The 22,374-nt window shown below is 48.7% G+C and overlaps 1 long non-coding RNA gene across 4 annotated transcripts in view; it reads left to right on the forward strand.

Moving 5' to 3' along the window:
* The window catches only part of LOC127489679 (uncharacterized), a 49,670-nt gene that overhangs the window by 16,755 nt on the left and 10,541 nt on the right, over window positions 1–22,374 (forward strand). For 2 of the 4 annotated variants that reach the window (XR_016217697.1, XR_016217698.1), the window contains 2 exons: window positions 8,739–9,245; window positions 10,055–10,472. This is a non-coding gene — a long non-coding RNA (uncharacterized LOC127489679). Of the gene's footprint in view, window positions 1–8,738; window positions 9,246–10,054; window positions 10,590–22,374 lie in introns of those variants that run through there. The other 2 variants (XR_016217700.1, XR_016217699.1) reach the window with 2 other exon arrangements.

Below are 22,374 nucleotides of genomic sequence, written 5' to 3' on the forward strand. Positions count from 1 at the left end.
CGGGATCAGGGGGACTGCCGCCAGGGGGCGCCCAGGCGCTGCGGAGAGCGCGCGGAGCTCCTGTGCCGCGCCCTGTGGCGCCCGTTCTCTCGCAGGCGTTTCCTCCTCCAGTGTGGGTCCAGTCTGCCTGCATCACACTTTGAGTATCATTGCTTTGTATTAAGATTCGAAAGCGAGAAGTGTGAATCTCCTTAGTGTGTTTCTGCAGGGTGCTTTGACCCTGGAAGTTCCCTGTGGATGTTAGGGTGATTTTCCCCATGTGTGGCCCGGATCTTAGAGGTTGTGAAAGAATCGCGTTGAACCTGCAGCTTGCTTTGCTTTGTGGGACCGCAATCAGTTTTAAGTGTTCTGTTAGGTGGGGTTGATGTGTCTTCACATTTATTTATTTAAAAAATTTTTCTATTTATTTATTTGACAGGTAGAGTTATAGACAGTGAGTGAGAGAGAGAGACAGAACGAAAGGTCTTCCTTCCCTTGGTTCACTCCCCGAATGGCTGCTACAGCTGGCGCTGTGCCGATCTGAAGCCAGGAGCCAGGTGCTTCTCCTGGTCTCCCATGCAGGTGCAGGGGCCCAAGCACTTGGGCCATCCTCCACTGCCTTCCCAGGCCACAGCAGAGAGCTGGACTGGAAGAGGAGCAACTGGGATGGGACTAGTTCCTGGCGCCCCAACTGGGACTAGTACCTGGCGCCCATATAGGATTTATTTTGGTTTTCTTTAATATCATTCGGTAATAACTTATAATCTTCAGGGAGTGAGTCTTGCCCCAACATCAGATTTATTCTCCATCATGTTATTGGGGTTGACATCGTTTAAGATTCAGTTTTAAAATTTACTTTCCTGATTGCTCATTCCTGGTGTAGAGTGGGTCTTTGTGTGTTGGGGCTGTGGTGTTCACTTCCCTGGGTGGGTTTTTACCAGCTCTGATGCTGTGTTATGTATTCCTAGTGTGATATTTCTTCCTGTCGCCTCATTGCTCTGCAGAGAACATGCAGTGTGGTGTTGAACACACAGGGGACGTGGGTGTCCCTGCTCTGCCCCTCAGCTCAGGCCTACAGCTTTCAGGGAAGATCATCGAGTGTGATATTTGCTCTGTGGTTTGCCCAAACACTCTGTCCTGTTGAAATTCTCTCCAGAATTCACTCTCTTTTTAAAAGATTTATGTCTTCGATTGAAAGGGAGAGTGAAAGAGAGGGTGGGAAGGAGGGAGAGGGAGAGAGAGAGAGAGAGGTTTTGCCTACCCTGAACCATTCCCCCAAATGGCCACAACAGCCAGGACGCTGCCAGGTTGAAGCCTGGAGTCTGGAACTCCATCTGGGTCTCCCACTGTAAGTGGTAGGAACCCAAATACGTGAGCCCTCACCCATTGCCTCCCAGGAACATTATCAGGAAGCTGGGTCACACGTGTGGAAAGGTTGGGAATCAAAGCAGCACCCCCATATGGGTACGGGCATGGCAAGCCTCAGCTGAACCTGCAGCACCCAATGCCAGGCCTGGAAGTTCCCTTCTTTATCTGATCAATGGGCATTTTTAAACATCACTACGTGGTTGTGGATTTATTGAAGCTGTTTCTGCATCTGGTGGAATGATCAGGTGGTGCTTTTCATTCTGTGAATGTGATGTTTCACACGGATGAGTGTTTTGTTGTTCAACCTTGATTTTCTGAAAGATACCTTAATCTAGCATGTAATGCTTTAATGTGCTATTGCTTTAAGTTTGTTGTGGAAGGTTTTTGGATGTGCATTTATAACAGTTTTCCTAGTTTTCTGTCATGTGATGTCAGGTGATTGAGGTTGTAATGTGGGGGATGGGCTTGATTTTGTGTTGAATTTATCACACAAGCAATAGGGATTTGAGTTTCACAGTGTCATGGTGAACAGATTGATTTTTTTTTACAAATTTATTTATTTGCTCCAAGAGGCAGAGTTACAGGCAGAGAGAGAGGTCTCCTATCCACTGGTTCACTCCCCAAATGTCTGCAATGGCTGGAGCTGGGCCGATCTGGAGCCAGGAGCCAGGAGCCAGGAGCTTATTTCAAGGTCTCCTATGTGGGTGCAGGGGCCCAAGGACTTGAACCATCTTCTGCTCTTTTCTCAGGCCCATTAGCAGGGAGCTGTTTTGGAAGGGTAGGAGCTGGGTCTCAAACCAGTGCCCATATGGAATGCTGGCACTGCAGGCGGATGCTTAACCTACTATGCCACAGTGCCAGCACTCAGGTTGATTTTAAGAGCTAGAAAGTAGCATCAAGGAAAAAATAGAATTGGAGGTTATGTGTGAGGTCAAGATTAAGATTAGGGTTAGAGGTGGAGTGTCATGGTTTAGGGTGAAGGTTAGGATTAGGATATACAGTTTGGGGTTTAGGGTTTTAGAGGCAGGGTTTAGGGTTTGTGTTAGGATGAGAGGTGGGGTTCAAGATTAGGATTGGGATTAGGATTAGGGGTTAGAGGTTGGAGGTTAAGGTTAGGGTTATGGTTTACTGTTAGGTTTTAAGATTCAGGTTAGGGGTTGGGGTTGGGTAGAGGGTCAGGATGTTAGAGTTGGGGTTAGAGTTAAGGTCCCCAGTTGGACATGCAATGATGCCTGTGCGTTCCTCTGTTGGGAACAACTAATGGGCATGTGCGAGCTGCAATTAGGAGTGTTACTCCACAAGTGCAGGCTGCTGGTTGGCCACTAAATGCACACGTGCTGTCCCCAGTTGGAATTGCAATGGCTCACACGGGGTCCTGTGTTGAGGATGGTCACTGCACACCTGCATGCTGCCATTATGCTGGTCACTGCAGGCGTGGGTCACCTGAGAGACATCCAGTGTTCATGTCTGGTCCTCCAGTTGGATTTGCAATGGCTCCCACAGGGTCCTCTGTTGGGGATGGCCACTGCACACCTGCATGCTGCCATTATGCTGGTCACTGCAGGCGTGGGTCACCTGAGAGACATCCAGTGTTCATGTCTGGTCCTCCAGTTGGATTTATAATGACTCACACAGAGTCTACGCATGGGGATAGGTGCTTTGAATGAGCTGACTGTCACTGGGTTTGCCCTGGTTGTATTTGTAGTGGCAAATGGGTGGTGACTGTGCATGCTCAGGCCTATCTGAGCCACCAAACTCGCATGGGAGGTCCCCTGTTGGATCTGCAGTGCCTTGGGCAGCCACTGCACGTGCATGGGCAGTGTGTGAGCAATGAAATCTGCATGCAGCATCCCCAGTGGGGTTTGCAGTGGCTTCAGCCGGTCACTGCTAATGTGTGGGCAGTCTGTGAGAAAACAGATGCACGTGCATGGTCACCAGTTGGGTTTGCAATGGCTTGGGCTGCCCACTGCGTATGTGTGGCAGCCTTTGAGTCCCCAGACACACATGTGCTGTCCCCAGTTGGATTTGCAGGCCGTTGGTGGCGACTGCTTGTCCTTTGGCTGCCTGTGAGCCACACACATGCGCAGTCCCCAGTTGGATTTCCAGTTATGTGTGGGCCTCGCTCTGGCGGGGCCAGCTACTGGGCATGTGCTGGCCACAGTTAGGAATGTCAGTGCACATTCTTGGGCCACATATGAGCCACCAAAAGTGCATGCTCAGTCCCCAGCTGGATTTGCAATGGCTTGGTGTCGACTACACATGCGTGGGCTGCCTGAGAGTCACCAGATGCATATGTGCAATCTCCTGTTGGATTTGCACTGCGCCTTGTAAGGTCTTCTAGTGGGGATGGCCCCTTCTCATGTGCAGGTTGCTGTTAGGCTGGTCACTGTGTATGCTTGGTTCCCGGGGGAGCCACCAACTGAGCATGCGTGTTTCCCAGTTGGATTTGCTAGGTTTCATGCAGGGGCCTGTGGTGAGGACGGCCACTGCACATGTACAGTCTGCCATTAGGCTGATCACTGTGCATGCTGGGTCACCTGTGAGCAGCCAAATGGGCATGTATAGTCCCCAGTTAGTTGGATTCACAGTGGCTCGTGGGTAGTCTGCAGGTGGGATCTCCACTTTGAATGTGCTGGCTCTCATTTGTCTGCCCGCAGGTGGATTTGCAATGGATTGGGCTGGACACTGCACATGGGTGGGCTACCTGTGAGCCACCAAATGTGCATGTGCAGTCCCCTGTTGGATTTACAATAATGCATGCACCTTCCTCTCATGGGTGTGGCCACTGTGCATGTAGGCTGCAGTTAGGACTGTCACTGTGGGTGCCCCGGCCGATCGTTACCTGTCGCTCCCCCTCTTCGTGGAGGAACGACACAGGACCCTGCGCTGTTCTTTTGTCTGCTCGGCCCTCCCCGGGTTTGCTGCTGGTTCTTCCCGGGTTGGCTACCGTCCCTTCCACCTCCGTGGAAGGGCGGTTCCCCCTGCCACTTTCCCCACTTCCGCGGGGGAGCGGCACACCGCCGGCCGGCTCTCTCGGGGGCTGCTCAGGTGTTCCCTTTAGATGGATGTTCCTGGTGCATGTTGTCTCTCTCCTCCTTTATAGTCCTCTTCCACCAATCCCAACTCTGCTACCCACACGCCAAGTACGCTGCTCTCCTCCAATCAGGAGCAGGTCCTACAGTTTATTGGTTGAACTGGAGGCAGCTGTGTAGAAGCTGTTTCCTCCTCTCCCAGCGCCATATTGTGGGAGAGCAGATGCATAGAATAAGTCTTAATTCCAGTAGCAGTCTAATCTGAGTTGCTCCCCACAGATCCCCCTTTCTTTTTATTTTTGGCGTTGATACGCGCCTGTCTTCGGTGCCCGCGGCGCACACTCTGCTCTGCTTGCTGGAGTTGCCCACAGGTGCTTACAAGCCCTACCAATCAGGCAAACCGAATCCGGGTCCTCTCTTAGCCATGTTGTGAGGAGGTTTTTAGGCGCTGATGTGTGCCTGTGTTCGGTGCCCTGCAGCACATGCTCTGCTCTGCTAGAACTGCCTGCAGGTGCTTACAAGCCCTACCAATCAGGCAAACCGAATCCAAGCCTTCTCATTGCCGTATTGTGGGGAGACTTATTGGTGTTGATAACGTGCCTGTCTTTGGTGACCTGCAGCCGCCCACAGGTGCTTATCGTCTTACTAATCAGGCAGACCGAATCCAAGCTCTCTCATTGCCGTGTTGTGGGGAGGCCTTATTTTTCTCTATTTCTCTACCTCCGGGCATTCCTATTTCTCCTATTTTACTTCTATCTACCAGCATTCCTATTTCTCTCATTTTACTTCTAAACTTCTGTTTCTCTTATCCCCGCGGCTTCCCGGCGCCCGCCCCGAGGCTGCTTCTTGGCGCCTCACCCCGCGGCGGCTTCCCGGCTCTGCGCTGCTTCCCGGCGCCCACCCTGCGGCGGCTTCCCGGCTTCGCGCGCCTCCGCGGTCTCCGCGCCCCTTCGCGCCCGCACCACGGCCTCCGCGGCAGCCCCGTGTTCCCTATCTATTAGCGCCCTGTGCGCTCTCCCCGTTCGTGCCCCGCGCGCGGCGGCTTCCGCGAGTCACACAGCCTAGCTCACGTTTCCGCCACCGGTATTCAATCTAAGTTCCCCGGGCTAACCTGGCGAATTCAACCTGGCTCACGTCTCCGCCTTTCAGTTTGGCTTTCTGTCTTTTGCTCCCCGGGCTAATCTGACGGATTCCAACCTGGCCCACGTCTCCGCCTCTGGTTCCAGATTTTCGCCCCTTGTTCCCCGGGCTGACTTAATGAATTACAACATAGCTTACGTCTCCGCCTCGGCCTGCCCCCGCGGCTTCATCCTCCCTAACATTTTTCTCTACCTGGTATGTTTCCTAACTTTTCTTCCAACAAGATTCCCCTCTCATTTCTCCTGGCTTCTCCCCACAGTCCGTATCTGAGTCTAAGTTTCTTCTAGGTTTCACTTTCGGTTTCAACCTTAGAGATTTCTCCCAGCTTTCACTTTCGTTTTCAATCCTAACGTCCAATCCTAACTTCTTTCCCACAGTCCGTATCCGAGTCTATGCCTAGGCTTTCGATAGCTTCTTCCGGCACCTTTTCCGTCCGGCTTTCCCCTAGGCTCTTTGCTAGTCTCTCTCTCCGGTATTTTCCCACTTCTTCCCGCTTCTTCCCTCCTAGGTTTCCTATCCGAGTCACGGCACCATTATGTCGCTCCCCCTCTTCGTGGAGGAACGACACAGGACCCTGCGCTGTTCTTTTGTCTGCTCGGCCCTCCCCGGGTTTGCTGCTGGTTCTTCCCGGGTTGGCTACCGTCCCTTCCACCTCCGTGGAAGGGCGGTTCCCCCTGCCACTTTCCCCACTTCCGCAGGGGAGCGGCACACTGCCGGCCGGCTCTCTCGGGGGCTGCTCAGGTGTTCCCTTTAGATGGATGTTCCTGGTGCATGTTGTCTCTCTCCTCCTTTATAGTCCTCTTCCACCAATCCCAACTCTGCTACCCACACGCCAAGTACGCTGCTCTCCTCCAATCAGGAGCAGGTCCTGCTGTTTATTGGTTGAACTGGAGGCAGCTGTGTAGAAGCTGTTTCCTCCTCTCCCAGCGCCATATTGTGGGAGAGCAGATGCATAGAATAAGTCTTAATTCCAGTAACAGTCTAATCTGAGTTGCTCCCCATAGTTACCCATGCCACCAAATGTGCATGTGCAGTCCCCTGTTGGATTTACAATAATGCATGCACCTTCCTCTCATGGGTGTGGCCACTGTGCATGTAGGCTGCAGTTAGGAGGGTCACTGTGGGTGCCCCGGCCGATCGTTACCCATGCCACCAAATGTGCATGTGCAGTCTCCTGTTGGATTAGCGAAGCATAGGGAGAGGCTCCTGGTGGGGACAGCCACTTGACTTGCACAGGCCACCATTACTCTGGTCACTCTGCATGCTGTGGTTCCCAGTGAGCCACTGCACTTGCGTGCCTGGTCCCCAGTTGAATTTGCAATGTCTTGGGCTGCCAATTGCACATGTGTGGGTCTCTGAGCCCCCAAACATGCATTTGTAGTTCTCAGTTGTATTTGCATTGAATCGATCAGGCACTTCACATGCATGGGCAGCCTGTGAGCCACACAACGCACATATGCTGTCCCCAGTTGAATTTGCAATGGCATGGAGGGCGACTGCGTGACTGCACGTGGATGAACTCCCTGTGAGCCACCGAATGCGCATGTTCAGACCCCTGTGGTGTTTGCAAAGGTGCATGCAGAGGCTTCTGAGGGGACAAGCACTTGACTCACACAGGCCTCCATTACTCCAGTGGCTGCATGCTGTGGTCCCGAGTGAGCAACCACATGCATGCCTGGCCTCCAGCTAGATTTGCGATGGTTGAGCCTGTGGGTTAGCAAATGTGCATGCATGGGCCCAGTTCAATTTGCAGTGCATGAGTGGTGACTACACATGCACAGGCAGCCTGTGAGTCACCAAACGCACATGTGCTGTTCCCAGTTGGTGTCCAATGGCTTGGGTGGTGACTGTGATGCTTGGGCCACATTTGAGCCACCAAACCCACAGTCATGGTCCCCTGTTGTATTAGCAGTGGTGTGGGCCAGCCACTGCCCATGCTTGGAATGTCTGTGAGCCACCAAACACAGAAGTGCGGTTCCCAGTTGGATATGGAATGGCTTGGGCAGAGACTGCTCATTCTTGAGCTGCCTTCAAGCCAACAAACACATAGGCACCATTGCCATCCCTGGTTTGGACCTGCCACTCATGTAGCAACCTCTGAAACCCCAAATGTGCATATGCTGTCCCTAGTTGGAAGTGCATTGGCTTGGGCAACATCTGAGCATGTTTGGTCCTTCTACAACCCACTAAATATGCATGTTCAGTCACAACTTGGGTTTGAATGGTTTTGGCCGGTCCTCCTTTCTTTCCAAATATCTCCATGGGCATGGAGAACCAAACACACACACGTGCAATGAAGACAAATGTTTATGTTTTCCCCTGAAAGGGAAAAAAAAAAAAAAAAAAGGCCAGCCCAGCCATTGTGATCATCTGGGAAGTGAACCAGCAGATGGAAGATTTCTCTGTGTGTCTCTCTTCCTCTCTCTCTGTAGCTCTGACTTGCAAATAAAAATAAATCTTAAAACACAGAAAAAGCAATGGATGGCTGAACTGCCCCCATTGTCCATCCATTCTCATTTGTGGGAGCCCTGTGGCCCCTAATGTGATCCAGTGAATTTCACTGATGCTCTTATTGGCCTCCATACCAATGGTTGTCTGATTGCTGTGGTGGTTAATGCTGTGTTGAGTGGGTGTTTATCTTATTAGTGATCATCTCTAAAAACTCTGCCCCTTCTTGACTTTTCAGGGATCTTGCAAAATCACTTATCGTTTGTTCACCTTAATATTACAGCCAATATGATGCGCCATTGGGGAATATAGAAAATGGCTTTTCTTTAATGTTAGTAACTGCAAGAAATAAAGAAAAAACTGAATGTAGAAAAGTGGGGAACAAAAAAGAAAAAGTGATAAAACCAAAATACTGTGTTAACTTGGATTTGCTCAAGTACCAGCTGACATAGAATTTTGAAGAACAAGACACAAATGACACAAGCACATTGTAAAGGAGTGATCAAGCCAGCTCCAGGCGTGTTCTCAGGGGGATTCTGTGCCTCACACAAGACGAGACCTTGGCAACTGAGACGGCTGTGGGCACTGCTGCAGCTCTCCTCACCACTCCAGCGGCACTGCCACGTTCCACGTCACATACCAGATCATTTCTGACAAACACACAAAACGTAGTCTCAAAGTCGGATGGGAAAAGGGAAGTTCTATAAGTCTGAAGTCTGATGAGCCGTGTCAGAAATCAGTCACACTATCATTTTTACTTTTACCTTTAAGGGCATTGGAATGTTGCTCGTTTGCCAAGTTCTGTCACTGAAGAATGCGTGAGAACACCGATCACTCGGCTGTCTGCCTGTGACAGGAGAGCCTTCGCAGCACTTCAGCAACAGCGCAGCCTCAGTGTGGCCAGAGCCCCTGCCCTGCAGTCTCCAGCTGTCCTCCTCTGCCTGTGACAGGGGAGCCTTCGCAGCACTTCAGCAACAGCGCAGCCTCAGTGTGGCCACAGCCCCTGCACTGCAGTCTCCAGCTGTCCTCGTCTGCCTGTGCCGGGGAGCCCTCACAGCACTTCAGCAACAGTGCAGCCTTGGTGTGGCCACAGCCCCTGCACTGCAGTCTCCAGCTGTCCTCGTCTGCCTGTGCCGGGGAGCCCTCACAGCACTTCAGCAACAGCGCAGCCTCAGTGTGGCCACAGCCCCTGCCCTGCAGTCTCCAGCTGCCCTTGTCCCATGCTGTGCAATGGATTTCTAATTTGTGCAACAACCGGCGGTTACTGGAGAAGAGTAGGTGAGCTGTTGCTTTCTGTAATCTTCATAGGAGCTTTAGAATCAATTTTAAATTCATTTTATCTTATTTTAAATTGACAGATAGCTATCTATATGTGGCATACAGTGTAGTGGTACACGGCCTATAAACCTTGTCAGATGATTAAGTGAGGATAATTTTTTAAAGTATTCATTTATTTATTTGAAAGGCAAAGTTACAGAGGGACTGAGATGGGGAGAGAGAGAGAGGTCTTGCATCTGTTGGTTCACTCCCCAGATGGCCGCATCGGACAGAGCTAATCTGGAGCCAGGAGCTTCCTCCAGGTCTCCCACATGGGTGCAGGGGCCCAAGGACTTGGGCCATCTTCTACTGCTTTCCCAGGCCACAGCAGGGAGCTGGATCAGAATGTAGCCGCCAGGACTCATATTGAATGCCGGCACTGGAGGTGGCAGCTGTAACTGCTAAGCCACAGTGCTGGCCCCAAGTGGGCATAATTAACATATCCATCATCTTATCATTTCTTTGGGATGATGAGACTGGCAGAAAACCCAGAGGTTCCTGTCCTATGCCTTTGCCAACAGAAACACACTCACCACAGTGTGAGATAAGAGCAGCAATTTAAATTTAAATTGCACAATTCAGGAACAAGGTAGCTTTAACTAATCAGAAATCAGGTTTCTGAAAGAGCCAGAAGTTAAAAGGTTTTAACTTCCAGGGAAGTTTTCTATGCTCCCTAAGTTTATGGGACGTCCCCAGGAGGGTTGCTCAGGTTCAGGGAGGAGCAGGTTTCTTTGCCATCTGTGTCTTCGTGTATGCTGCATGTGTTTCAGGTCAGCTGCTGTTGGATGTTTATCATTATAATGGAGTTGGATTTCTGTACCAGGAAGGAGATGGTGAGGGTCCTGGCCCTGCTTTTACAAGGGTGCAGCAAACCTGATGCAGCTGAGTCAGAATTGCAGGCAACTCCTTAATGAGAAGTGTTAGCTGCTGAGCTTGGCTGCATCCAATCAGCTTCCCCCTGCCCCTTTATTTGCAAGAACACCTGGGGATGGGTATTGTCAGCAAGCTTTTTAGCCAAACCCTTGCTGTTTTCTTGAGCGGGAAGAATGGTTTCTGTGTTGGCTCTCCTTGCTTAGAACTTACAGCTTCAAAGGAGTACACGGCATCACTGTCGTCTGGCTGCTTCCTGCTGTCATCTGGGACATGAGGCCGGATTGGTTTTAACCAGGAAGTGAACGAATTTCCAAGGTTGGTGAGCCCGTTTCCGTGGAGGTGAAAGTTCTGGGAACAGGAAGGCCTGGTTGGGATTTCCTTGGCTACAAATGAAAATGGCTGGAGAATGAAGGCAGGGACCGCCACAGAGGGGTGAGTAAACTGAACCCAGGAGAACTGGGGACCTGGGGACATGGTGCAGCCCCACCGGGTTTCAGTCTTTGTTCTCAGCCAGATGGACGTGCGATTCAGTGCCTGAAGAGTGCTTAGTCACACTGGACAGGTTTGTCAAACTCGGGGGGTTATGGGGCCACAGCCTCCTCTGGGCTCTGCAAGGAGAGAAATGGGAGGCAGCCCTTCCTTGTCAGGGGATGTGTGCTTGAGCGCTGGCCCCTGGCTGCACTCAAGGAGGCCAGGCTGGGGATTATGTGACTAAGTCATGCCTTACTCCCCACCATAGCTTCCTTCAATTTGCCTCAGGTCTGCTTCCAGGCAGTTAGTGAACTTACTCACAAATGTTAACAAAGGTTAAGGGGCCTTGCAGCTCTTGCCGTCACCATGAAGTTGGCTCACACTTCCACTCCAGATGACTGACGCTGGAGGTCCCATCCCTGTGGGATTTCATTGTTCTTGTCGTTTTTGCACAGAACTCATACTCTGGGCTGACTTCCTGGATGGCAGCGATCACTTTCTATCCAGCCACACACTTAGAGAGGCGTAGAAATGGACTCTTTCCATGATGAGCAGTCACGTGCTGCCTTAGCAGTGTGATAGACACAGTGTTCAGGTATACAAGGTCTTTCTTCAGGATTCCAGTACCAACCACTGCTACACTGATGGAAACCCATAATTCTCTTTGATGGACGTCTGAATTCGTATCCAAGGGGCAACTCTTGAACAAGCTGAAAGTTGGAGTGAGGGCCATGTGCGGTGTTGATTTATACAGGGAGGGGCTGTTGGCTGGTTGATCCAGGTGATTTTTCTGGATTCCATGACCGCTATTCCATAACTGCTATTTCAGTGGGACCCGTACTTCCACATGTAACTTTTTGTTAGAGGATCCATTTTTTTTTTTTTTTTTTTTTGTTATCTGCCATTAAAAATCCTCCTTTCTTTCCAGATATCTCCCTGGACATGGAGAGCCAAACACACACACGTGTGGATTCAGGACAAATGTGTGTTTTTCCCTGAAAGCAAAGCAAAGGGCAAAATGTCTGCTCCTGTCCAATGCCCAGCTCTGAACTGCATTGCTTACATTCTTGTTAAGTTTTCCAGGTTCTTTACATGTAAGGGATATTAGTCCTTTGTCAGATGAACAGATTATAAGTATGTCTCTCATTCTGTGGATTGTTTCTTCTGCTGTACAGAAGCCTCTGAGTCTGATAAAATCACATTTGTCTGGTTTTCTTCCTTTTCTCTTGATCTTTTTAAAACCATTGCCTATGGAGATGTCTTGGTGTTTCCCCTGTGATCTCATCTGAGCGCTTACTTTTCAACCTTACATCGAGATCTTTGATCTGTTTTGAGTAAATGATTGCATAGGGTGGGGAATTGGCCCAGTTCAGTTATCTGCATGTGGACATGCAGTCTTCCAGGCACCATTTAGTAGAGGCACTGTCCTCTCTCTGTGTGTTTTGGGCAACTTTGTCCAAGGCAAGACGGCTGTGGATGCTGGGTTCATTTCTTCGACCTTTACTCATTTAATTAATCTTTGTGACTGTCTTCATGCCAGGATCATGTTGGTGTTGTTGGAGTAGTAGAAGGGCTTGAAGTCTGGTGTTCTTGTGCTTCCAGCTGTATTATTTTTGTTCAAGTCTGATTTGTCCATTTGAGGACTTTGGTGCTGCTATGTGAATTTCAAAGTTGTTTTTTGTTGTTCTTTGGAGAATGTAATTGGTAGTTTTGTGATGAGTACATTGAATCTTTCAATCTCTTTGTGTAGTATGAACAATTTACTGTTTTCCAGACAAGGACAGGCATTGCGGCATAGCAGTGGCGCCACCACCTGTGACACCTGCATCCACATGCAGCAGTTCCTGTCCTGGCTGTTCCACTTGCAATTCAGCCACATGCTAATGGCCTGGGAAAAGCAATGGAAGACGGCTCAAGTCCTTTGGCCTCTGCCATTCCTGTGGAGACCTGGATGAAGCTCCTGGCTTGAGCCTTTCCTAGTGCTGGCCATTGAGGCCACTGGGGGAGTGAACCAGCAGATACAGGACTACCTTCCCCCCATCCCACTCTAACTTTCAAATAAATCATTTTAAAAAGGTAAATAAATACGTTTTCCAACCATGAATATGGGAGGCCGTTCTTCTGTTTTAGCTCCTTCATTTCTTTCATTAGTGCTGTGTCATTATCATTGGTGGAGTCTTTACTATTTATGGTTTAATTTATTCCATTTAAAATTTTTTGTAATTATTAATGGAATTGGTCTTGTAACTTCTTTCTCACAGTTCATCGTTTGTTTATACAAATGCTAATTAGCTTTGCACATTGAATTTGTACCCTGCAGCTACTGGATTTGTTTTCCAGTTCTAATATTCTCTTGCGGGAGTCTGCAGGTTTCTCCCAAGTAGAATCCTGTCATCTGCAAACAGGGACAGTTGGACTTCCACCTTTCCTATTTGTATGCATTTTACTTGTTTCTCTTGCCTAATTGCTTTCGTGATAACTTGTACTGTATTAAGAGTGGTGGTTGTAGACATTCTTTTCAGATTCCAGATCTTTGAGGAAATCCCCTTAGCTGTGAGTTTGTCCAACATAGCCTGTACCGTGTTGGGACATACCCCTTCTATGATGAGTTTGTTCAAGGTTTCTTTTTTTTTAAAGATTTATTTATTTATCTGAAAGTGAGAGTAAGAGAGAGGAGAAGCAGAAAGAGGGAGAGGGAGAGAGAGAGGGGGGTTGGTCTTCCATCCGACAGTTCACTCCTCAATTGGCCGCAATGCCCAGAGCTGTGCCAGTCTGAAGCCAGGAGCTTCTTCCAGGTCTCCCATGTGGGTGCAGGAGCCCAAGGAGTTGGACCATCTTCTACTACTTTCTCAGGCCATAGGAAAGCTGGATTGGAAGAGGAGCAGCCAGGTTTCGAACCGGTGCCCATATGGGATGCCGGCGCTTCAGGCCAGGGTGTTAACCCGCTGCGCCACAGCGCCAGCCCCATGTGCAAGGTTTCTAAATGAGGAGAGATTGTTGAATTGTATCGAGTGATTTCTCTCTGTCGAGGTGATCATATGAGCTTTATCCTTCCTTCTATTGAAGTGATTTGTGATAGGTTTCTTGGTGTGTACAGGTTGAATGTACCTGAATCCCTGTGATAAACCCCACTTGATCAGTATGAATGATTTCTTGTTGTTAAGTTTATTTTGCTAGAGTTGGTTGAGGATTTTGCAGCTGTGTCCACTGGGGACACTGACTTGTAATTTTATTTTTTGGTTGTGTCCTTGCCTGGTTTTGAAGAAGAGGTAATGCTGTCCTCCTAGAATGAATTGGGAAGGTTCCCCTCCCTTTGAATTTTTAGGGGCTACTTTGAGATTAATCAGTTTGGTTCTTACTGAGAGTTTGCTAAAATGAAGCCACGAAACCATCTGGTCCTGGGCTTTTCCTTGCTGGGAGCTTTTTTCTTACTGCTTCCAATTCTCAGCTTATTGTTGGTCTCTCTTCATGCTGCAGGTGTGGTAAGTCACACCTACAGAGTTTTATCTTTCTTTTTTTCTTTTTCTTTCTTTTTTTTTTTGACGGGCAGAGTTAGAGACAGAGAGAAAGGTCTTCCTTTTTCCATTGGTTCACCCCCCAAGTGGCCGCTACGGCCAGCTCGTTGTGGCCGGCATGCTGTGCCGATCCGAAGCCAGGAGCCAGGTGCTTCCTCCTGGTCTCCCATGTGGATGCAGGGCCCAAGCACTTGGGCCATCCTCCACTGCCTTCCCAGGCCACAGCAGAGAGCTGGACTGGAAGAGGAGCAACAGGACAGAATCCGGTGCCCCAACCGGGACTAGAACCCAGTGTGCCGGCGCCACAGGTGGAGGATTAGCCTAGTGAGCAGTGGCGCCGGCCCTTATCTTTCTCTTAATGGTTCTCAAATTTGTTGGCATGTGGTTTTCACAATCTATAATGGGCAGTGATGTTTCTGTGTTATCATATGCATTGTCGCATTTTCATGTCTGCTATTGACTTGAGTCTTCTCTGTTTTTATTGTCTACCTAAAAATGTGTTCAAGTGTATTTTTTTTAAAGATTTATCTTATTTATTTGAAAGAGTTACAGAGAGACAGAGGCAGAGAGAGGTCTTCTATCTGCTGGTTCACTCCCCAGTTGGCCATAATGGCTGAAGCAGCACTGATCCAAAGCAGGAGCCTCTTCCAGGTCTCCCACGTGGATGCAGGGGCCCAAGGACATGGGCCGTCTTCCACTGCCTTCCCAGGCCATAGCAGAGAGCCGGGTTGGAAGTGGAGCGGCTAGGACTTGAACCTGCACCCTTACGGGATGCCTGCAAGGCAGACTGGGTCTTTAACCTGCTGTGCCACAGCACCAGCCCCCACAACAGTATTTTTTCCTTTATACTATCTGAACTCTTAGTGTAGAGTTACCCTTAGGAATATAAAGTAAACTGAAAATAGATTTTTGTAAAAATTAATGGAAATAGGAGAGGGAGGAGGAAGAAGGGTTGGAGCGTGGGTGGGAGGGAGGGAAGGATGGGGAATATCACTATGTTCCTAGATCTGTATATAGGAAATACATGAAACTCGTATACCTTAAATAAAATTTAGCCTCTGAAGCAGTCAGCTGCTTCAAAATGAAGCTGAATATCTCCTTCCCAGCCACTGGCTGCCAGAAACTCATCGAAGTGCACAGTGAACGTAAACTTTGTACTTTCTATGAGAAGCGTATGGCCACAGAAGTTGCTGCCGATGCCCTGGGTGAAGAATGGAAGGGTTATGTGGTCTGGATCAGTGGTGGGAATGACAAACAAAGTTTTCCCATGAAGCAAGGTGTCTTGACCCATGGGCGGTCCACCTTCTGCTGAGTAAGGGGCATTCCTGTTACTGACCAAGGAGAACTGGAGAAAGAAAGCTCAAATCAGTTCGGGGCTTCATTGTTGATGCCAATTTGAGTGTTCTCAACTTGGTCATTGTAAAAAAAAAAATAAATAAATAAATAAGAGAGAGAAAGATATTCCTGGATTGACTAATAGAACGGTGCCTCGTCGCCTGGGTCCTAAAAGAGCCAGCAGAATTTGTAAACTTTTCAGTTTCTCTAAAGATGATGATGTATGCCCGTATGTTGTAAGAAAAGCCCTTAAACAAAGAAGGTAAGAAACCTAGGACCAAAGCACCCAAGATTCAGTGTCTCGTTACTCCACGTGTCCTGCAACACAGACGCCGGTGAATTGCTCTGAAGAAACAGAAGAACTAGGAGGAGGCTGGAGAATATGCTAAACTCTTGGCCAAGAGAATGGAGGAAGCCAAAGAAAAACGCCAGGAACAGATTGTCGGGAGATGTGGGCTGTCTTCTCTGAGAGCGTCTACTGCTAAATCTGAGTTCAGTCAAAACTAAGGTTTCATAACAACAAATAAATAAGATTGTGTTTCAGATCTCAAAATAAAATTTAAAAATACAAATTTTGTTCACCTTTTCAAAAAACCTAATCCACTCATCTTTTTAAGAATTTATTTCATGTTTCAGTTCTGATATTATTTCTGTCTTCTAATTCTGGGATTTTCTTGCTTTTTGCGGTCCTTGAGGTGCATTGTTGTGTTTGTTGCATTTCCATTTCTTAGGCCATCCTCTGCTGCTTTCCCAGGTGCATCAGCAGGGAGCTGATCAAAAGTGCAGCAGCTGGGATTTGAACTGGCGCCCATATGGGATGCCGGTGCTGCAGACAGAGGCTTAACTTGCTACACTGTGGTACTGGCCCCTCAAATCAGTTTTTCAAAGTTCATTCTGATGTGCCCTGACCTCCACTGCTGCCTGGAGGCGCTCACAGCCTGAGCCCTGAAGGGGCCGTGTGGTGTCCTGGCCAGCCTCGAGCACCCTTGGTATGGCTTTGGCTCACAGCTAGTTAAATGCCCTTGAACTTGTCCCCATGTACACAAAAATTATCTAGGGGCTGGTGTTTGTGATGTAGCAGGTAATGCTGCTGCCTGTGATGCCAGCATCCCATATGGCACCAGTTCAAGTCCTGGCTGCTCCACTTCCAGTCCAGCTCCCTGCTAATGCACCTGGGAAATTAGTGGAGGATGGCACAAGTGTTTGGGCCCCTGCACCAATGTGAGATCTGGAAGAAGCTCCTGGCTCCTGGCTCTTGACTTTGGCTGGGGCCAGCTTCAGCCGTGAGGCCATTTGGGTAGTGAACCAGTGGACAGAAGATCTGCCTCTCTCCCCCTCTCTCCCTGTAACTCTGCCTTTCAAATAAATAAAGTAAATCTCTAAAAGATTATCAAAAATATGTTGATACTGAGATCACATACAGCATCCTAAATATATAGCCCCTTAGTTGAGTCAATGCCACCTACAATAGCATACACAAATTCTGCTCCTGTGTGTCCTGGTCCAATACTGCTTTTCTTGTTATTGATAACATAGTCATGCCTTGTGTACACAAACTTGCCTGTGTATAATTAATTTTATGTAATTCCCTCTTAAGTGTTATAGGAGTAAAAGGTGGATTCCTGGGGCAGCAATAAGTCACCTCCTGGTGTCCACATCCCACATAGGATTTCCTGGGTTTACATCTGGTCCAGTCCTGATTCCAGCTTCCTCCTGATATGCACTGTGGGAGACAGCAAGTCTCACAAGGGCCCAAAACACAGCCCACAGTTCTTTGTGGGCTCCTGTGTTGGAGTGTGGGTGGGCGTGGATGATACAGGACTTTGCTTGTCATGGAATGGGAGCTGGAAACACAGCTGCTTAGAAGCTGACAACCAAGGCACAGAGATGAGTCTGAATCCCATTGTTTCAAGCATGTGGGGGCAAAACCCCCAAGTTACTTCTGGGAATCTGTGCCACCACTGGGAGAAGTACTAGGCTAAGACTGTCGGGGGGTGTGTTTGGGCATTTGTAATTTGCCGGAGGATACAGACATGCAGGCAGTTTACAATAGACCCTTTCCGGGCCATATTCAGGAGTGGGAGAGGTTAGTGATTTCCCACAGATGAGAGTGTGAGTTTTCTACGTGAGTGCAGATTTGTGTTAGCCAATATAGTATATCTTCTCCTAGACAAGCCCTTGTTCACCCCTCATACACACTGCTCTGCACAAAGGTGCCTTGCCCAAGAACTCCTCTTCACTATTCCTCCCTGTGAGAAGTAAACACTTGGTTCATTTTCAAAGTAAGAATGGTAGATTCCATGCACCTGAGTTTTTAGGGACCCAGGAAGGTTGTGGCCAAACAGCTGAAGCAAATGCCAGGAAGATTGTCACGCTGTTGTTACTCAGCCAATGAGGAACTGGGGGAGGGATCTGCTTGCTAGGAAATAAATAGCTTGCTGGAACCTTCTCCTGGTGTGCTGGCACAAGGTGTTGCAAGATCGGAAGTCGGGTCTCGCTCTTGTTGCACTCACTGAGTCGAGTCCATCACTTGAGCGGATGGGTGAGGCTGTTTCTCACACAGACCAAGCTTTAGGAATCATCTGTCAGCCAATGGAGAGCCACCCGTGGTGAGTGTGTGTGTTCCGCGAGAGGCAAACATGCATGGCCTTGCCTTCATTACTTGGCTGTGGTTTCCTGGGCTGTCCTGGGCTTCAAAGACCCCCAGGGATGAAAGAAGGCAGGGACCGCAGTTTCCTTGCTGTGGGAACTGAGGCGATGCCTGTGAAAGCACATTTTGTGCACATGCAAGGGTTGTTAGGAGATGGCTGTACATCTCTGCCAGCTGCTTCCTGAGTTCAGGAAACTTGGCCCTGGTTGCAGTGCTGGTCACGATGGGGTGAGGGTGAGGGACTGAGCTAGAGCTTGGGGCTCCGCTTCAGGGGACTGTGCTCAGTCTGAAGTTTTACTCTTTCTGCTGATGCTTTTTTTTTAATTAAAGATTTATTATGTATTTGAGTTACACAGAGAAGGAAAGGCAGAGAGAGGCAGAGAGAGAGAGGCAGGCAGAGGCAGAGACAGATGTCAGTCTTCCATCCGCTGGTTCACTCCCCAGTTGGCCACAATGGCCAGAACTGTGCTGATCTGAAGCCAGGAGTCGGGAGCTTCTTCTGAGTCTCCCACGCAGGTATAGGGGCCCAAGGACTTGGGTCAGCTTCTACTGCTTTCCCAGGTCTTAGCAGAGAGCTGGATCGGAAGTGGAGCAGCCAGGTCTTGAACTGGCACCCATATGGGATGCCGGCACTGCAGGCGGCGGCTTTACCTGCTATGCCACAGTGCTGTTCATCCTTATGACATTGTTGTGTTTTTTCTTTTTTTGAAGATTTATTTATTTGAAAGAGTTTTACACACACACACACACACACACACACACACAGGTCTTCCATCCGCAATTTGCTGCAACGGCTGGAGCTCTGCCGATCCTGAAGCCAGGAGCTTTCTCCAGGACCTGGGCCGTCTTCCTCTGCTTTCCCAGGCCATAGCTGGATCAGAAGTGGAGCAGCCGGGTCTTGAACCAGTGCCCATAGGGATGCTGGCCCTTCAGGCCAGGGCATTAAGCCGCTGCAGTACAGCGCCAGCCCCTGTCTTGTCTTCTGATTCCTGGTGTTTCCAAACTCTCCATCTTCTTGTCCTCCAGTGAGCCCCTCCCCTAGCCTGCCTTTTTCACCCCTTCTCCCCTCCAGCCTTTCCTCCTCCTGTCTGCCTATGTGTATCAACTGTTATGGCTGTGAATGCTAAAGTCCTGCCTTACTCCTGGTGTTTTATTTCATGTTTGATCCTAGTATGAAAGGTGATTTTATGTAATGACTGGAGGGGGCCACCAAGTGCCCACACATTTGGCCAGGCATAAATTTGATGTTTCTGTGTGGGTACTTCTGGCTAGGTTTAACATCTATAGACTTTGTCAAGGAAATTGCCCTTCCTGGTGAGGTTTGAGTAGAGCAGAAGGGCTACTCAGTCCGTGAGCAGGAGCGGACCCTCCTACCTTAATGCCTTAGATAATTGACCAATACTCTGATAGTGTCCTAGAATTGAATGAATGGCTCTCCTGGGTCTCCAGATGGGGACGTGGGCATCTTGGTCCCTGGGATCCTCCCTAAATGGCTCAGGAGCGTCAGTAGCTGTATAATGCATCTTTCTTTGCCAATACAGGCAAATGCCAGATACATAGAGGGATGAATGGGTGGTTAAATAGATTCAACAGATGCATACATGGAGATTTCTGCATTCTGTTGTTTCTACTTACATTGGCATTTCTGGTTAATTTCCACAGAAATCTTGAGGATCTGAATTATGCTAAGGTGTCAGGCAGTGTGGTTTTGTAAAGATGAAAGAAACGGAAGTGTACCCTGAACGCACAAGCTTGGTGGGTAGATAAAGCAAACTCACCTAAGAAGACAAAGAACAAATCAAAGTAGAGCACAGGGAGATGCTTTGTCTCGCAGAACAGGAGCACAGTTGAAATTTGTGCCTGTGTAATCCGCAGTGAGGCCAATTGTGGTCAGAATAAAATTAACTCACCTGTTTTGGGGATCTGTAGGAACAGTAAGACACCCTGGTTTTTCCTTAAATGAGCTGATTCCTCCACGTTGGATGTCCATCAGCCATACCTGGGTAGACCCCTGAGCTGTGATGACCCGAAGATCTCAACACGTTTCAGCTTTGCCTGAGCCTGTGGGTCTGGCCAGGCATTAGATTCCCTCCTTGCAAAATACCCTGCACAGTGCTGAAATAGTTTGTCCAAGCTCTCTGTCTGATGGCTGAACTGCTAGTGGTGATGATGTACTAGTGTGTTCTCATCCCAGATTAGATCCATGGTCACAGCTTCAGTGAGATACTCTTGGAATCAAGGAGCTAAATTTTTCATGCTCCCCTGGGACCTGTCTAACCAAATCTAGTTGCAAATGATACAGTAGCTTCTCTGGGGAAGGAAGATTATTTCTTTGGTTTCTAGGAATAATCTACTGTTACACCTAGAAAAAGAGTATTCCTGGGTGGAATCCAAAACTCCCCAGCCAGCTATCTAAGTGGCACACAGGGAGGTGTACAATGTAGCATAGTGATTCCTTTTTTCATGATTTATTTGAAATAGGTAGAGACAGAGAGGTCTTCATTTGCTGTCTCACCCCCCCACCCCCCAGATGGCCACAATGGCCAGAGCTGTGCCGATCTGAAGCCAGGAACCAGTAGCTTCCTTTGGGTCTCCCATGTGGGTAAAAGGGCCAAGGACCTGGGCCATCTTCTGTTGCCTTCCCGGGCCATAGCAGAGAGCTGGATCAGAAGAGGAGCAGCTGGGACTTGAACTGGTACCCATATGGGATGCTGAAACTTCAGGCCAGTTTTTTTTTTTTTTTTTTTTTTTTTTTTGAGTTAGAAAGGTCTTCCTTCCATTGGTTCACCCCCCAAATGGCTGCTATAGCTGGAACTATGCCGATCTGAAGCCAGGAGCCAGGTGCTTCCTCCTGGTCTCCCACACAGGTGCAGGGGCCCAAGAACTTGGGCCATCCTCCACTGCCTTCCTGGGCCACAGCAGAGAGCTGGATTGGAAGAGGAGCAACCGGGACTAGAACCGGTGCCCATATGGGATGCCAACGCTGCAGGCGGAGGATTAACCAAGTGAGCCATGGCGCTGGCCCCAGGCCAAGGCTTTAAACCCACTGTGACAAAGCGCCGGCCTCACCATAGTGATTCTTTAATACGTGGAAATGACTTTTTTTCTTAGGGATGTACTGTTTAAAAGTCTTCCTGTAATCCTTGCTGGTATATAGGAGAGTCAACAGTAGCCTTTGGGCATTGTTGTAAAATGTACCTCATGGTGTTTAATTTTTCACATTATGCTTGGGATTATCTCAAAGACCACTGGCACTGAAGTCAGCGTTCACGTAGCCAATGGATGAATATAATCCAATTTAGCATGTTTTAGCTGTCTCCATATTAGTTATTCTGCATCTGACATCTGTTAAATACTAATCAATCCTATTGATGTAAAGATCTTCAACCACTGGTGTTTACTGAACACTTTACCCCAGGTTCTCTACCCCTTGTTGAGAGCCCCTCTCTGCTTTCTGCTTGTTCCCCAGGAGGGCCTGGTCCTATTCTGATCTGGTTGGGGCCTCTCCCTCTCATGTCTTCATGGCACCATGCTGGGAGGCACTTCCTGAATGAAGCATCTGGTGCAGTATTTACCCTCTTAGTCCTGTGTCTTCATGATCTGCCCTCAGGGCCTCAACCTCACCACATTTGGCAGGCTAGCTTTGTGGTAAAGTGTCTGGAATTAGGTTTGTGAAGGGGAGTAGGGAGAGGAGCATAGGTTCTTAGTCGTATGTCCCAGAATCCAAGCAAGATTTGGTAATGGCGGTATCCTTAGATATCTTTAAATGGAGCCTGTTTTAGAAAGAAAAAGCCTATCATGGTTTGAGGGTTCTTGTTTCCCACTTAAGTGCAGTGTAAGAACTTTTGTTCTCAGGTTGTAGAATTGCCAGGCTCTTACAGAGTCTTGAAAATCAAGGTTGCTTTAGCTGTGTCTCACTGATCCCCTTTCCTCAGCCAAAAGCTTCCAAGAAAGGAAGGATACCTTCAAAACCATCCTCTTGTGACCATCCTCTCACCTAGGCGTGGGAGAGAAGAATAATGGTGAACCTTGTTTTCACAGTGGCATTAACTTTACTGTTTCCTCTTTACTCTGAGGAATGCTTTCAATACAACTCCATTTCCCAAAGTTATCATGGTCTTCATTATTTGAAAGGCACAGTTACAGAGAGGCAGAGGAAGAGAGAGAGGTCTTCCCACCGCTGGTTCACCCCTCAAATGAATGCAATGGCTAGAGCTGGGCCAATCCAAAGCCAGGAGCTTCTTCT

Source organism: Oryctolagus cuniculus, chromosome 12, assembly GCF_051225735.1.
Source record: "Oryctolagus cuniculus isolate XC-2025 breed Fujian yellow rabbit chromosome 12, ASM5122573v1, whole genome shotgun sequence".
NCBI classification, from domain to species: Eukaryota; Metazoa; Chordata; class Mammalia; order Lagomorpha; family Leporidae; genus Oryctolagus; species Oryctolagus cuniculus.